This window comes from Nyctereutes procyonoides, unplaced genomic scaffold, assembly GCF_905146905.1.
Source record: "Nyctereutes procyonoides isolate TBG_1078 unplaced genomic scaffold, NYPRO_anot_genome, whole genome shotgun sequence".
In the NCBI taxonomy this organism is placed as follows: Eukaryota; Metazoa; Chordata; class Mammalia; order Carnivora; family Canidae; genus Nyctereutes; species Nyctereutes procyonoides.
In genome coordinates this window covers 19,765,154-19,783,083 of record NW_026575042.1, presented here as the reverse complement: position 1 = coordinate 19,783,083, position 17,930 = coordinate 19,765,154, and the positions used below count along the sequence as shown (strand labels likewise).

The following is a 17,930-nucleotide window of genomic DNA, read 5'->3' as shown; positions in this document are numbered from 1 at the left end:
TAAGCGTTATGCAAAGAAGGATTTTGCTAAATAAATATTTGCTACTCAATTTATCTATTCTGTAAACACAAATGCTACAGTGTAAGGTTTGCTTAAAGTGGAATATATCTGTCTCATTCCATATCTGATAAGAATGAAAAAAAACCCTATTTATATTCAGAGCAAATACGAAAACTTACAGAGCTTCCATCACATCAACTGTTTGTCAATTCCAAGGAAATATGTATACCACCCTGTATTCCATGCTGATATTAAATTCCTTTGTGTAGGTAAATTCTAAAAAAAATTATACTATAAACCTAGTGGAAGTGAAAATGAAGCTCCTATATGATCTTTTTTATGTATGATTTTTATGTATGATTTTTCTCTCTTGACTCTAGGCAGATGATGTTTTACCATATTAATTGAATGCCATGCACATACCATATGCCAAATACTGTGCCAGGTGCTGGCAGGTGATAGGAGGGTGGCAGGGTTGAGAAGACAAATAATTTCAGTCTCTACTCCAGCAAGGCTCAATTGAGTGGGGGAAGACAGGCACATGACTAAGTATTTACAACATAATATGCCTATAATAGCTGAAGCTAACAATTATATAGCTCTTTTATCTTGTCAAACACTCACTGTTATAGCATTTTACATATATTAATTCATTTAATCTTCATAGCAATCCTATGAGGTATTACCTCCATTTTGTGGCTGAGAAAACAGGCAAAGGCAAGTTAAATGATTTCCTTAGAGTCAGAAATAGGTAGCAAACTAGGATTTGAACCTGGAATATCTATTCTGGAGCCACTTTGCCTCTTGAAGTATGGTCTGTTGACCAGCACCATGGGCATCACCCAGGAGCATTGTTAGGAATTTGGAGTTTTAGAGCCTCCCTAAACCTCTTGATTTAGGATCAGCATTTTAACAAGATTTCTAGGTGAGTGTATGATTATTAAAACTTGAGATGCACTACTCTAAACTGTCATAATATGCAACTTCTGATAAGAATACAACCTCTATGCTGATCTTTCACCTTGGCCTAAAAGACTCATTCTGAAGGATTTCTACAATCCCCCAGCTGGACTGACACCATACTAAGACACCTAAGACACCATTCCTGTGGGCACCAGACCTGCCTCAGTTTCACTCCATGTTGATCTGAGTCAAAAGTAGGTTCTTTCTACAACAGATTTACTCGCCCTAAACATTTCAGTTTCTTCACTGAGCATCTAAAGAGTCATAGAGAGAAGTCACTTCACTAAACTTATAATGCCTTCTGTCATCTCTCTCTCTCTCCAGCAGCCCCATTCTACCCCTTTCTGGAATAATAAACATAGTTCCCTTCCTTAGAGGAATTCTGTGACTAGTTGTTACTGGGTATCATTTGCCCATCTTCTTATAGTTACTTCTGTTATAACCACTATTCTATTGTGAAATACACATACAGAAAACTGCATACATGTTAAATTTTACTTTCAACTTCTCCATTTTTATTTTATTTTATTTTTTTTGAGAGAGTGCAAGCATGTGTACAAGCAGTTTAGGGGATGTTGGGGAGGGGCAGAGGGAGAGGGAGAGAGAGAATCTTAAGCAGGCTCCACATCCAGTGTGGAGCCCAATGCAGGACTCAGTTTCATGACCCTGAGATTATGACCTGAGCCAAAATCAAGAGTTGGAAGCTTGACTGACTGAGATCCTAGGCCCCCAACTTCTACTCTCTTTAAATTTTCATGGGAAAAACCCCTGCTCTCCATTAACAGCATATTGAATAAAAGTATAAACCATATAATTTAGTAAAATGGCCATAATTAGTAGCCCACAGAGCCAAGATACAAATTAACTAAGGCCAAGCTTGGACTAGAAAACTAAAGGTCTACATATCCTGTTGGTTGCTAACTGAGATACATTGGATTGTCTGTCTCTTAATCCTTATTACCAGAAAATCAGGTACATAAATGCTCTTAGAATAAGCACAGGCCAGTGCTCTGTCTGTCTTGCTGAAAAATATATATTATATTATTTTTGATTTAATAGGAAACATAAAATCTGCATAAGAATATTTTGGATTGGGATCCCTGGGTGGCACAGCAGTTTGGCGCCTGCCTTTGGCCCAGGGTGCGATCCTGGAGACCCGGGATCGAATCCCACGTCAGGCTCCCGGTGCATGGAGCCTGCTTCTCCCTCTGCCTGTGTCTCTGCCTCTCTCTCTCTCTCTGTGACTATCATAAATAAATAAAAAAAATTAAAAAAAAGAATATTTTGGATTAAGTGGGAACATCTAGAGAAGTTGAATAAAACGGATGATTGCAGTAGGTTCCTATCTAGTCCCAGTCTGTCTTTTCAGACTGTGGATTAAGCTCCTGATTCCTATGTCTGGCTGTCTGTCTTTGATCCTCTTTAAGGCAGTAAGAACAGTAAAAGAGAAAGAAGCCAAATATATAGTTTAGCAGATGAATTCTGTTATTTATTAATTACTCCCATAAAAGTTTTGCTGGGACAAAAAGATATACTGAATACTAAATCATAGTCTCCAGATGATGTGAGAGGAGCAGCTCACGCTGATACACTGAAAACTAATGGTTGTCACGACACCTACCGTATCAGATACTTCCTCTTGAAGGAAGAAAACCACACTGAAAGAAATGACTGGGCCATCCTCGATTCATAGCAAATGGTTTTAAAAGAGCAGAGAGCATGCTTACTGCTGCCTTATCATGATCAGTCTAAATATAACTATCTGTGCTAGATCTTCCTCATTGATTCATTTCAACTTCAAGCTATGTTAGTGTACCAAATGTTTAAAGTAGAAATAAAACCCTGTTAAGATGTGTATTAAACCATAAGACAGCGATTGTCTAGTAATGAAATCACCTGCTGCCTACAACAACAGCAATAATGAAAACACAGAACAAAAACACACAACAACTGCTGAATGATGGAAATAGGTTTTAGGACTACTGCTCTCCCCCTTCCTTTCTTCTCTTCTACAAAAGTCAAATCCTGCATATTTGTTTAGGCATGATTCAAAATCTAATCCCTGCAGTAAAGGCTTCCTAGGTCACTGCAACCACCATTACCTCTTTCTCGTCTTAATATCTTGACTACAGAATCTGCCCCATTAATTTTTACCAAAAACATCAAAAATAATGAATAACTAAGATTATTGTTTACCTCTGCTTGCATATGTATCTTGACTCCTCAGTTAATTTTATGTTTCTTTGGGGAAGTATAATTGGCTGTACTTTTTTTGCCTCCCAATGGTATAGCATGGTGTTTTGCATAGAGAAAAGCTTAATAAATATTTGACAACACTTTGCCCAAAGGGTTCCATCTATTATTAATAGAAAGCACGATCCAAAACCAGAAATTATTGTGTGTTGGTATGAGCCCACATTTCAAGAAAAACCTGCCTAATCAATGTGGTCTTCTTAAATGGTTGCCATTGAGGATATTCACAAAATAAGTCAACACAACACAGAAGTTAACAGTTGCAAAAACTTGAGTTTAAAATAAACTAAGTAGTTTGTCCGTTTTGTGAAGATGAACATTTTTTGATAAACTATTTTCTTCATCCAAGTGAAGGCTAAAGAAAGCCCTCCCCTATTCTCCTACTTCTAATGAATATATTTAGGAATTAAGAAATTTGAGTTTTACTTCTAGTTCAATCAAATATTTGCTACAAAACTGTTGGCAAATCCTAATGGCAAGGGTTTAAAACATTTGACAGTAGATAATTGAACATTCTAGGTTCCATTGAACTTGTCTAGGTTCTAATCAGACCCTCTAATATGAAATTAGTATAGGATTTTTTAATTAATTAATTATGATAGTGATTGACAGAGACTCTATGTCTCTCTATGACAGAGAGAGAGAGAGAGAGAGAGAGAGAGACAGAGACATAGGCAGAGGGAGAAGCAGGCTCCATGCACCGGGAGCCCGACGTGGGATTCGATCCCAGGTCTCCAGGATTGCGCCCTGGGCCAAAGGCAGGCGCTAAACCGCTGCGCCACCCAGGGATCCCCAGTATAGGATTTTTTTAAAGTAGACTACAAACTAATACAAAGGGATGAAGCAGTTTAAAAAATGGGATGAAATTGACAGTTTTGGGGGCAAATATCTAGTTAGAGCTTCATCCCCCACTATACACTTAGGGTGAATCCCAGATTTTTTAAAAAGTAATTCTTTTAAGGAAATTTTAAAAATTCAATAAAATACAGCTAAATATGTAAATGATCTTTACATGGGGAAATAGTTAAGCATGAAAATAATACAAGAGATTTCAAAGGAAAGGCCAATAAATTTTTGTATGAATTAAATTTTGAAACTCTATGACAATAATTACTAATATAAAAGGAATTAATACTCAGTTAGCAGATGTTTATTAAGCATCTATTACATGTCAGGCATTTTTCTAGGGGCTTGGGAGATTATGCATATATATAAACAAAACAAAGTCTGGATGTCTTTGCTATTAAGATGGCTGTATTGTAGTGGATAAAAGCTGATAATTAACAAAATAAATAAATTATATTGTATGTGAAAAGGTGAAAAGTGCTGTGGGAAAATGAAAAGTAAAGCCAAGAGTGAGGGGATCAGAAGTGCCAAGGGCTGTGCTTGTTGGGTGCTTGATGTTTTAAATATGGTGGTCAGAGTAGACCTCAAGAGTGATAACCCTTGAAATAAACATTTCAATAAACAATTCTGGCTATGCTGAGGAATACGTGAGAGTGTTCTAGGCAGAGGGAAGAGTCATCTACTGCTTCAGGGCAGAGACAAATGAGAAATTGGAAAAACATATTTGTAATGCATGAGATTGGAAAAGAGATAAAATCCTTAAGAGAGAAGAGGAGTTCTTAAAAATCAGTTTAAAAAAATCAATGTCTTGTGGAGAATAGACAAATGAACAGATAATCTTTGGATAAAAGTCAACAAAAGTGAAATATTTCCAACCTTATAAGTAATCATTAACCTTAAAGCAACCTCTCTATAGGGATAACCAGTTTCTGAAGACTAAATCATGTTGCTGAAGATGTGATGAGATTCTCTTCCACAATGCTAATGGAAGCATGAAATGATACAACCTTTGTAAAATAATCTGGTTATATTTATCAACAACTTTTATTCTAGAAATATCTCTTATGGAAATCATCAAATATTAAGACAAAATTTTTGCATATTTACTGCAGCATTGTTTATAACGATACATAAATGATTAATACCTAGATACCAAACTGAAATTTCCAGCCTAGGATGAATCTGTGAGCTTTTTTAAAAAATATTTTATTTATTTATTTATTTATTTATTTATTTATTTATTTATTATGAGAGACACAGAGAGAGAGAGAGGCAGAGACACAGGCAGAGGGAGAAGCAGGCCCCATGTGGGGAGCCCGATGCAGGACCTGATCCCGGGACCCCAGGATCACGCCCCAGGCTGAAGGCGGCGCTAAACCGGTGAGCCGCCCAGGGATCCCGAAATCTGTGAGCTTTTGATGCCTCCATATGAATGTTTCAGAAACACGTCCAACTTCACCTGTCCCAATCAAAGTTACCTTCTCCAGCTGCCACTCCAGCCCTCAAATCTCCTCCTCCTCTTGTCTTTCTTAGTTTAGTGAATGGGTTGCAATGTACTTCCATTGTAGAAGACACAGGAGCCATCCTTGATGGCTTCTCCTTTGCTTTCTGAATTCTATTATTCCTATGTTTTTTCAATTCTGCTTTTGGGGATCCCTGGGTGGCGCAGCGGTTTGGTGCCTGCCTTTGGCCCAGGGCACGATCCTGGAGACCCGGGATCAAGTCCCACGTCGGGCTCCCGGTGCATGGAGCTTGCTTCTCCCTCTGCCTGTGTCTCTGCCTCTCTCTCTCTCTCTCTCTCTCTCTCTGTGACTATCATAAATAAAAAATAAATAAATAAAAAAATTCTGCTTTTGTAATAGTTCTTGAACCCATCCCATCTTCTTCATTCCCAGAGGAACTGACTGAGTTCAGCTCTCATCATTTTACAGCTGGGCTAATGAATAGCTGGTTATGTGCCCCATAGTGGCCAAGCTCACTTCATCACATCTGCCACACCCTTGCCATAGGACTCTTTCTGAAATATTAAACTAGATCAAATCACTACCTTGTTTGATTTTTTTTAAAACGGCTCCCTACTGCTGTCAGATTAACATCCAAATATCTTAGACAGACTTCTATGATCCAACACCTGATCATCAGCTCTCTTGCCCTATCAGCCTGAATTCTTCACTCTATCCAAAACAATCAACTTATAAATTACATATCATGCCCCTTTGTCTTTTCATATGCTTTCTTCTGCCTACCCTCTACTCTTACTGTTCCCCAGACAACTCTTTTCATTTTTCCAGACTTAACTGACATGACATGAAATCTCTGCTTTTTGTTTTGATCAGTCTAAGTTAATATATCTCAAAGTTAAGTGTGCATCAGAATCCTCTGGAGGGCTTGTTAAAGTTTCCTGGGTTCCACCTCCAGAGTTTCTGATTTAGTAGGTCTGGGGTGGGGCCTGAGAATCTTCATTTAACAGGTTCCCAGGTGATGTAGATGCTGTGGTGCAAAAGCCACACTTTGAGAACCACTTTTCTAGAGAATTCTTCATCAAGGCAACTATAGTTTGGTTGACTGCTCATTTTTTCATTATTTAATCAATGTTTGCTATGTGAGTATATATCTACTCTGCATTTGGACTAGGCAAGATATTCTGCATAGAGGTAAAATGATGGTCTCTCTCTGGCAGGAATAAGGCAGGACTGACCCACACAATTGGGAAGGTTGGAAATTGTGTAAATGGTACTCACTGGAATATTACAGTTCAACCAGAGGTAATAGTCCTGGGAGTCACAGAAACAAACCAGGGGTTTACACAAGAGTGTAACACATACCACGGTACAATTATGCACAGTGTTCTTAGAGACATGAGCAGAGCCTTCAAACGCAGATATGAATTGGGAGTAAGGAGACAGCAAGGCTTCCTAGAGAATGTGATAACCACTGTTGAATCTGGACAGGTGAAGAGGAGTTATTTGGGAAAAGAGTAGAGTGGGCAGGGTGAAGTAGCATATGCAAAAACACAGAAGGATGATATGTGATTATAAGTAGATTGTAAGTAGATTGTTAGGATGGAGTAAAGAATAGGAGGGTTCCAATCACTTTGTCTATGTGAAGAGTACTTGCTTAATTTAATTTTTTTTAAATTATGAAATACTGCATATATCAACAGGTATATAAAACAATATTACAAACCCATGTACTCACCACTCATATTTGGTCTATTTGCTTTATCTCTCTCTTTATAAGAAATGAAACATAACAAAACACTAATGACCTATCCCCCTCTCTTCTCTTGCCAAGGTAGCTACGATTTTACAGTTGGTGTTACTTGTTCTCATATATGTGAACAGGCATTTACTTTTGATTTTTATTTAAAAAGTTTTAGAAGATTTATGTATTTATTTAAGTAATCTCTACACCCGACATGAGGCATGTATGTGAACAGGCATTTACTTTTGATTTTTATTTAAAATTTTTTTAAAAATTTATGTATTTATTTAAGTAATCTCTACACCCAACATGAGGTTCAAACTCATGACCCTGAGATCCAGAGTGGCATGTTCCACTGACTGAGCCAGCCAGGTGCCCTGGCATTTACTTCTGAATGAGAGACATCTTCCAGGATGTTACAGAAGAAATGACTACTTTTGCCTCAGCAGGCTTCTTGAGAAGACACCTAGAGTAGCAGGCAGCCTGTGCCCAACCAAATCTGCCCCTCTCCAACATTTGGTGGCTAAAACAGGGTGCACATTAGCTTTACAAAATGTGATTGAAGGGGCTTATAATCAGAAAATCAAGTTATGCTTATTCAATGGTAGATGATTCTAAAAGCTAAAATGAAAAGTTATTTTTGCTTTGCAGCCAAAGGTGTCAAACACAAAGGACCAAAAGAGTCATACTGAGAAACTTGGCCATCTTTGCTCAGGCCTCTGGATCACATACACGAGGGATGTGTCTGTCCATTTATGGGTGTATTATGTGTATATGGGTGTATTATGTACCATGCATGCAATGCAGTTCCCAAACAGCTATGCCAGATATCTCTGCTTCCAACTTGCCAGCACCACCTGCTTTGATTTTGTTATCTACAAAATGGCAAGACATTACCTGGTGTACTCTGGTTTAACAAAAGGGATGTGATGATGACCTGGAGGTTAAATTCTTTTTCATTTGGGGGCTCATAATGAAAAGTCTATGAAAATATAGTTACTAAAGTTTGATTCTACTCCTCCTAAAATTAAGGAAAGAAGGAAGTGGGGGTGGCAGGTGGGGGAGGGAGGAGAGAAGGAAGAAAGAAGAAATGAAAGAAAAACTGGTTTCCTTCTCCATCCTGACTTTCCTTTATTCTCTAGCTTGGCTTTTTATGATGACTTCTTAGTTATCTTTACAGCTCCTTCTCCTCTCATTCCTTTTAAAATCTATTATTTTTAGCCCCTTTTTGTTTTTCCTTTTTCTTTTTTTAGGGATGACAAACTCTGAAGATCATTGCTATTGGTGTTACGGAGGCCTAGCATAGTTTTATGTTTGTGTTGTAGGTATGCATACGTGTATTTATGTATGCATGCGTGTGTTATTTATCCATTGCCAAGAAAATGCATCATAAATTCCCAGCCAATTTTCTGTATAGACAAGTACCATGTAACTTTTTTGTTTATCCGGATCCTGTGTCTTAGAAGTTTAGCTAAATTTGTTTCCTGGGTTGCCATTCCTATATATGTATATGAATACACATACACGTATATAATGTATTTATATACATAAACACAGCCCACACACATGTGTGTATGTGTGTGTATTTATGGAAACACAATTTTGAACTACACAGTTAGCTGATAAATATATTCTCTTTGGCCAGTTCATTCTTCACAAATTCTATCACATTCATCTCTCTTGTCCCTAATGCAACTTCACTAATAAGAAGCTTATCACCACAAACTGAAGTCCCCAAAGCTACTTTTCTTTTTAGAGGGGAGGAGGGGAAGAGCAGAGGGAGAACAGAGAGAAGAATCTGAAGCAAGCTGCATGCTGGGCTGCCGTGGGGCTTGATTTCATGACCCTGAGATCCTGATGGACCTGAGTCCAAATCAAGAGTCAGATGCTTAAACAACTGAGTCCCCAAGGCATCCCTCAGAGATACTTTTTACTGCTCCCCCTTTTATGCATCATGCAGTTGGCTACAAGATCATTTCCTCTAAAGAACCACCCTGATCATTCCTCTCCAAAATTGAAAAGCTTCTCATACTTGTCTAACTGTGACTAGGTCTACTAGTCCTAGTTCATGATATTCTTTTTTTTTTTTTTTTTTTTACCAAATTTAATTTTACTTCTGGATAGAAAAGTACCCAACTACATTTTCTGGCTTCTTTTACAACTAGGAATTGGTAGAATGTAGGTAAAATTGTGGGGTGGGAATTCTGATAAGGCCTCCTAAAGAGGAAAAAACATAGCGCCAGTGATGGATGCCTTTCACTGCCCTCTTCCCATCTTTCCTGCTTCCTGAGAGCTATCTTGAACCATGAGGTAACCTTAAGGATATAGTCATGTGGTAAGAATAGAAGTATAGAAATATAGAAGGTGCCTGAGTCCTTGATCGTTGTAGAACTACCTTATGCTGCTGTGGAGAGAAAAACAAACTTTTGAGCGTTTGTCACTGTATTTGTGGTTTTCTGTTATGGGCAGGCCCCAAATAATAGCTTATTCTCTTCACAAATGCAGCTACTTCTCCAATCCAGTCAGTGTAATATTATGAGTAGTTCTGAGTCATTGCTTCTTTTCTTAAGACAGGGGATTACAGAAAGAAAGACCTGAGTTCAAGCCGCACCCTGACACTGTGACAATTATGTCTTTATTGCTTCTGTTCATTTTACCCTCATTTTTCTTGTCTAGTAACCAATAATAATAAAAATAATAATATACATATTAAAGTGCCTGTTACTTTTCTTTCATCCTGTTTTTCAGTTATTATCCCAATGGCATCATAAGAAAAATACTCGATGAAGGAAAATGGGATATAACTCAAATCTGGATATTTTCCCAGTTGTTAACAGCCCCTTATAATCAGCTGAATGGTTGATACTGATTTTTAGAAGTCACTGGGAAAAAATATCAATAGATTGGACTTAAATTATTGACATTTTATCCTCATTCTCATGAATAACTAGGACTACACACAGGTTGCATTGTCCTAAGACCACGTGACCTATAGATAAATGCATACATACATACATGCATAAATTTTAAGAACGTTGGCTCCAGGAGAATCACAGTCCCCAAATCACTGGGATGGAAAATACATACAATTTCCATCTTGTAGTTTCTATTTAGACAAGTTGACTCTTAATGATGTGAAGAAACAGTTCCTTTATTTATTTATTTATTTATTTATTTATTTATTTATTTATGATAGTCACACACAGAGAGAGAGAGAGAAAGAGGCAGAGACACAGGCAGAGGGAGAAGCAGGCTCCATGCACCGGGAGCCCGATGTGGGATTCAATCCCGGGTCTCCAGGACTGCGCCCTGGGCCAAAGGCAGGCGCCAAACCACTGCGCCACCCAGGGATCCCGAAACAGTTCCTTTTAAATGGGCATAAAATTGCAAAAAAATCACATTCTGCCCAAACTCTTAGATCGTGTAATTTTATTTCTGCTCTTATGCACATTAAACTAAATTGGTTAAATAAAAATCTTGCTCAATTAAATTTGATTTGATTAGGAAATCTGTATGTGCAAAGCATGGAATGTGTGGGTTAAAATAGGTTCTGGTTATTTAAAATGTTATTTTCTATGGATGGTTCCTTTATGCCATGGCTTCATTAGTGAACCTAATTTTTGTTAATGTGGATCAACCTTGTGAGTTAAATAGGCCTTGGCCCTTTTTTGGGAAATCACTCAAGTAGTAGAATTTGTCTGCATAGCCTCAAAGGCTGAAACATTTGAGTATCTTCAAATCCCTCTTGCTCTGGCTCCACGTGACCCCCTCTCTACATTTCCTAACACTGCCATCAATTTCTTTCAAAAACATTTTCTGGGGCACCTGGGTGGCTCAGTCAGTTAAGTGTTCAACTTTTGATTTTGGCTTAGGTCATCATCTCAGGGTCCAGAAGCCCCTTTCCCTCTGTCTGCCTTGTCCCTCCCCCCTGTAAGTTAGTCAGAGAAAGAGAAATACCATATGATTTCACTCATATGTTGGAATTTTTTTTAAAAAAAAATTTATTTATTAGAGAGAGAGAGAGAGAGCACAAGTGGGGGAGGGAAGGGACAGAGGGAAAAGGAGAAGCAGAACGCTTGCTGAGTAGGGAGCCCAACCCAGGGCTCGATCCCAGGCCCCTGGGATTATGACCTGAGCTGAAGGCAGCTGCCAAGCTGACTGAGCCATCCAGGTGCCCCCATATGTGGAATTTAAGAAACAAAACAGATGAACATAGGGGGAGGGAAGAAAAAATAAAATAAGATGGAAATGGAGAAGGAGGCAAACCATGAGAGACTCTTGACTCTAGGAAACAAATAGGGTCGCTGGAAGGCAGTGGTGTGGGGGAAGGGGGATAGGGTAACTGGATGATAGACATTAAGGAGGGCATGTGATGTAATAAGCACTAGGTGTTATATGTAACTGATAGAATTACTGAATTCTACCTCTGAAACTAATAATATATGTTAATTAAATTGAATTTAAATAAAAAAATCTTTAAAACCATTAAAAAAAAAGACTAAAAAACTAAAACAAAATGAAATATTTTTCTTCTGTCTGCCAGCTTAGTGTTCTCATGAGGCTGTAAATGCAGAGGCTCTTAACTGGGTCCCATCTGGCATTGGCCTACGCCCTTAGCTGCATTTCACCCTAAACAATTATCTTTCATGTTACTGCAGGACTTCTAAAACACAAAAATAGAAAAGCTTAAATAGAGTTGGGTCAAAGTATTTCAGAAAAAAGAAACTATTTTTTAAGGGTCAATGTGTCTATTGCACAGGTATACTGTGCAATCCTGTGAGAATACTCAACACATGCCTAAAGCAGAAAGACAGTACATGAATTAGCCCTGTTCTACAAGTGTCACTTGAGGCCTGAATTCCAACCTTAGTCACCAGAAGTTCTACTCTGCTAAGATATGGGAAGAAGAATCTTGCATTTTATAGGTGATAGAAAAGCAGTGAGATGAGGGGGAGCAAAGAATTAAAACATTATAAAGACCTTCTAGGGCATTATCAATAGTACATGTATAGTACATGCAAAAGGAATGCATGAATCAAGTACTATATTCAATATTTCCACTCTCAGACTGCCCACATATTACCTTTTAGCCACATCACAGGTTAGAAGATCCCAAAAAGTATTCAATGGTTCCATCCTCTGGTATTCTCTGAGAAAATTTGTTTCCCCTGGTTTTGGTGATTATTGAACAAAGAATGTGCTGGAAGAGGAGCATGGCCTCCTGTCTTCTGAAACTGCATAATGAATGACCTTAGAGACCACTCAATAAATAGTCTACCTAGCTTTAAGGAAGTTCACTAGTATTTTCAATATTTAAGGAAGCTCATCAGTATTTGTTTATTAAATGCCTAATTCATTTATCTTTTTGCCTTATTTTCCTTCTTTGCTTTTATTTTTTGATGGAGGTATAATTTACAGACAGTAAAAAGCACAAAGGAGTTTTGACAAATGCTGTGTAGCCTGCACTTCTAGAAAGATATACATTTCTATTATTCCAGAAAATTCTCTTCTGCCCCTTCCGAATCAATCTCTTCTTCTCTTCAAGATACTTACTATTTTGTTTCTATCATCACAGATGAGTTTTGCCTTCTCTAGAGACATATGAGAATGGATAACTACAGTGGGTACTCTTTTGTGTCTTAGTGTCTAATGTCTCATGTCTAAAGTATGTATAAAAATCACCTCTTTATCTGTAAGTGGAAGGGATCGCCTTGTAAGAATGGTGTGCCAGGATCCTGAAGAGTTGGGAGGTCTCTTGCAAGGGGGTGGGGTGCCTGAGGAGTCATCCTGACTGGGGTGGGTGAAGAGGAGGCTGAAGGGTGGGGTTTGCCATAACCCTCCTCACCTTCAAACGGAACAGCTGTACTTTTTCCACATCTTACAAATTGGGGTTCTCTGGGAGATTTCATTTGGGCAAAGGGTTTTTTGTAAAAAAAAAAAAAGTTAGAGAACTGCAGGTCCAGGTGATCCTTACTGATACTTTTCCCTCAAACATTCTATAAATTGCAAATAGTGCTTTCTGATATGAGAGCTTTTGACTGGTTCCCTTGAGGAGGGCTGGGAGACAGAGGCAGCCAGACTGGGGGCCCCCAGGGAGGGCCTGGGCACCGAGCACTGTAATATTAGTAGTGGTTACCATCAGATAGCGCCATCCCAACTGAGGCGCCTAGACAATAAGCCAGAGGCCCCGGGCAAGGGGAGGTACAAAGACAGCATTCAAAAGACCTGACTCTCACAGCCATGAGCATTTCTATAGACTCCATCAGCCCCTGGCCCAGCCTGAATGTCACCTGACAGCCAGAAAGCCACTTTTCACAGTTAGCTTTTAAACTGCTAAAAATAATAAATACAGAAAGGATAAGTGCTCACATAATCTTAACTGCAGAGACAAACTGAAACTGTTGTTATAATAATGTAAACAAACTGAGTTCCAAATTATAACCTAACCTTCCAAACAAGCCTGTTTGACATTACTAAACATCTGGGGACCAGTGGGAGCATTGGGGGCTTGCCCAGGAAGCAAGGGAATGTGCACTGTGCAGGTGCTGAGCCCTATCCCCTCTCAGTGCTCTGACCGACCCACTGATCAGCTATTCCTGACCCTTTTTCTTAGCACTCAACCGAAAGGGACCTGGAGAGGACTGCTGGATCTTCCTTGAGTACAACTTCCCGATGTAACAAACAAATGAAATACAGCTCCCCTCTCTCATTGTCTGATTGTTATTCTCACCCTAAATTAATTCTTGCAGATTTCCTTTTCTCCATTATGCTTTTCCAGCCCATTTAATGTTTTATATTCCTCCAGAATACTTAGAGGTCAAAAGTATGTTAAATAACAACCGCAGCAAAGGCATGAATTAGAAGGTAATTCCCCTAGTGCTAAAGAGTGACAATTAATCATAAAGATCACGAGTCTGCAAACAGCCAAGTCAAGCCTGACATCTGACCTTCTGATCCATTAAATCACGTGCAGAAGTTGGCACCCACACAGGCTGGCCAATGGGAAGGAAACCGCAGATCTGGAAAAAAAGGAAACACAAGAAGGTAAATAGAAGTGTTTTGTTTTTGTTTTTCTTTCTTTCCTTCTTCTTTTTAAGTCCCCCAACATTTGTTTAATCTGCAACAGCTCTTCTTTCTATGTTTAAATAGGGTCTGGTTTCAGAGCTGTCTCTGATTTTGAATAAATGCAAATAGACTAAGATAAAAATCTCATTCCAAAGGGGAGATGGTTTCAGAGAAAGGAACTTGAACACAGAAGTTTAATAACACATTGTAGGCATGGGACAATGTTTGGGGATCCTAAAGACCTGCCTTGCTGTAGACAAGACTCAGGAATTTTAGACTGCTAGCCTGGGAAAATGGTTAAAGGGCAAATGTAAATCTTAAACAGTTTAGAGATTTCGTGCTAAAGAAGGCCTGACTGGCCTCAGAGGACAATTTCCAGGATAAGTCTCAACCAACAGAAGCATCAGCTGTGCCCTGTGGTGAAATGACAGGTATTCGTCAGGGGGACATATCCAGGCTTTGAACTATGGAGCTGTCTATAGATTGTGTCCAGCTATGATTATGCTGTGGACACTTCCCACAAGTATAAACAGATGAAAGAGATGGCCAAACAGACTGTGGCATCTACTTGTGCAGCTGATGGTGGCTCCAACTGTCTGTCTGTATAGCAAGCAAGAAGCTGCTTTTCAGTTAACTGTGCTCCCACAATTTTTGTTGTTGTGAGGGAACTTAGAACTCAGAAAAACAGAGATTAGTAGAGCAAATGTCTGCATTCCCATTTCTTGAAATGGACCGTTGATAAAATGTGTCATATCTGCATTTTTTAAAAATTAGAAAATAGCATGGGTATAATCTTGGCGACCACACTCTAAGGCCAGACCATGAATTTGTTTGTATTTTTCCAGTCCACTTTTTTTTTAACATTTACATACAATATATGTATCCAGGACAACGAACAGTGTGCATTTCCAAATTACCTCTATGATATGAATCTCTGTGTATATATCATTCTGAATTTTTGACTCAACATTGTATATGGTATAGCTAACTATGTTGGTCTGTACCATTCCCTGTAGCTGTGACATTGGATGAATATATGCTCAGTCATTGTCTTTTCACTCAACATCCTACATTTATAGCACCATAAAAGCACTTGTTATATCATTAAAGTGATTGCTAGGTCTGTGTGGGTGTACATATGCATGTGCGGATGTGTGAATTTCCTCTGTGATGGACGGTGGCTCTTCAAAATGCTGTGTGTCTTGTTTTAACAGTGGCTCTTCTACACCATGACTCCATGCAGAAGGAGTCTAAGTGTTAGTCTAACACTAAGAGTGTTAAAGGGCAAAATATACTTGTTAAAAATTGATTGGCTTATTATTAATTTTCCTTCCTTTTAAAACAACATGGTGGAAGACTTTGAGGTTGTGTTTATCTACTTTCACCAGTCTCTGTCCACTGCTCTTGTAATAGACTTGAAATCCCAAGCCATCAATATCACTTCACTGTTTGCTGGAAAATCATAAAATCTGAGAATATGAGGCTGAAGACCAAGACATTTTTAAGAAGGATATTCTAAAAGCATTCTCAAAGAATAAATTGACAAGCCCAAGAAGAAGTTAGTGTTTGTAACTGTCGTTGTGGCTTTATGGTGAATACAAGTAAATATACACCACTATCCTTGATGTTGATATTTAAAAACAAACAGTGCCTTTTGTATGAAAATAATATTGAATCTCATTTATTTTTTGAGGATATAATTCTGATTTAGATTTTGAAAAAACATATGTGAACCTGACTCAATGAAAACAACCTAAAAATTCTCATGTAATGATTCATAAGAAGAAGCATTTTATACGTAACCTTTATTAAGGACATTTTGTATGTAGGCTGAGTTGTGCTAATCTTTTACCCAATTTCACTTAGTTAAATCCTCACAATGATTATATGATCATTTTTCAGATGAGGAAAGGAGAGGCACAGGAAGGTTTAACATTTTTGCCCAAAGTCAAACAGTGAAAAAGCTAGCTAGGAACCTCATCCTGGTAGTAAGATGTCATGGGCTTCACTTTGAATTACTAAGAACAGGCCCAGGTTTTAAGATAAAACTGTAGAGAGGGAAATTGAAAAACAGTGTGACTAAGGGTATTTCCGAATTTTGCTATAATCCCAACAGATAGTACCTCTTTTTTTTTTTTTTTTAAGATTTTATCTATTTATTCATGAGAGACACAGAGAGAAAGAGAGGCAGAGGGAGAAGCAGTTTCCATGCAGGGAGTCCAATGCAGGACTTGATCCCCGGACTTCAGGATCATGCCCTGGGCTGAAGGCAGGCGCTAAACCACTGAGCCACCCAGGGGTCCCCAACAGTATCTCTTTCATGGCATGCCTCAAACCAAGAGCAAACCATATTAGAGTACTTTAAGTAGACGAATTCAAAGTGATTTCTCAGTGATGAAGGAAATTTAAAGTAGCAAAGTCAAGCCCCAGACCTTTCCAACTTAAACATTCCCATTTTTAATTATTCTTCTCCTTAGAAAACTGGGGGCCATGAATTTGCTCATGGCTCAAAGGAGCCTACCCAGTTTGTTTATATGAGATTCAAAGCAAAAATGAGAATCACTCCCTGGGACAACTTTAGCCTAGAATGTGTACTCTTTACACATTTTTAATTGAGGCACAAATATATTAACAGTGTGGTTATTTTGTACTTTCAAAAGAATCTGTTTTGTAACTGATTCATATTTATATTTGGAATATATTTATTTCTAGGCATGAAACAGTTCATTTTATTGAGCCATCTGACCTGAGGTGAATTTGGCACAATTTCTCGTGACTGCTCCCGATTAATGCAAATTGAAGGTTAAAGGAAAAATAAAGTTCCTTTAACTTGGTTTATTAATATGTTATTTATAAATGGCTCTTTACTTGGTCAATTTCTTTTTCAGTCAGTAACTATGTACAAATGAACCATACCGAACAAACAAGCGAATATACCATGTGTATCTTATTGCAAAATTTTGTTTTAAAAGGGTTAATCTGGCAAAAAAAAATAATGTCATCTGTTTATCTCTCTATTAATCTATGTCTCTAGTTTCAGCTCTCTTATCTAATCTTATGAAGTCTAAGATAGACTATATTGCATTATGGCCTACATTCTTTACCCCTCCCTGTACCTACCCCTTTGTCATGTAATTTTGCACTAAAGAGGCTGAATCTAGTTTACTGTCCTCTTTGATTCTGATTTTGGTCATCTGACTTGCTTTGGCCAGTGGAATGTAAGCAGAGATGCTGCTTTTAGAAGTCTGAAAAAGTTCTTGTTATGCTTACGTGTTTTCTCCTGCTCTGTGATTGCCATGAGAAGATGCCTCAGCTAGCCTGTCATGGTTGAGAAACACAGAATGAAGTTGACTCATGTTAGCTGTCCCTGCCAAGGCTACACTGGATCAGCCTAGACTAGTCCGGCCCTGTAAGTACGAGAGCCCAGGCAAGATGAGCAGAGCCACCTAGTTGACCTACAGCTAACACATATACAGGAGTGGGCCCAGTTGAAAGTTGAAGAACCACCCAGCCAACCCTCAGACTCATGAACTTACAAATGCCAATTTCTAACTATTGAGTTTTGAGGTAATTTTTTACTACCCCAAGTAACCCCATTC

General features: G+C 38.4%; 1 protein-coding gene across 14 annotated transcripts in view; it reads right to left on the bottom strand.

Annotated features, from left to right (window-relative positions):
* The window catches only part of THRB (thyroid hormone receptor beta), a 377,890-nt gene that overhangs the window by 204,240 nt on the left and 155,720 nt on the right, over positions 1–17,930 (bottom strand). For all 14 annotated transcript variants that reach the window (XM_055321024.1, XM_055321023.1, XM_055321028.1 and 11 more), the window contains one exon: positions 14,214–14,285. The gene's annotated coding sequence lies outside the window, so the exon portion shown is untranslated. The remainder of the gene's footprint in view (positions 1–14,213; positions 14,286–17,930) is intronic.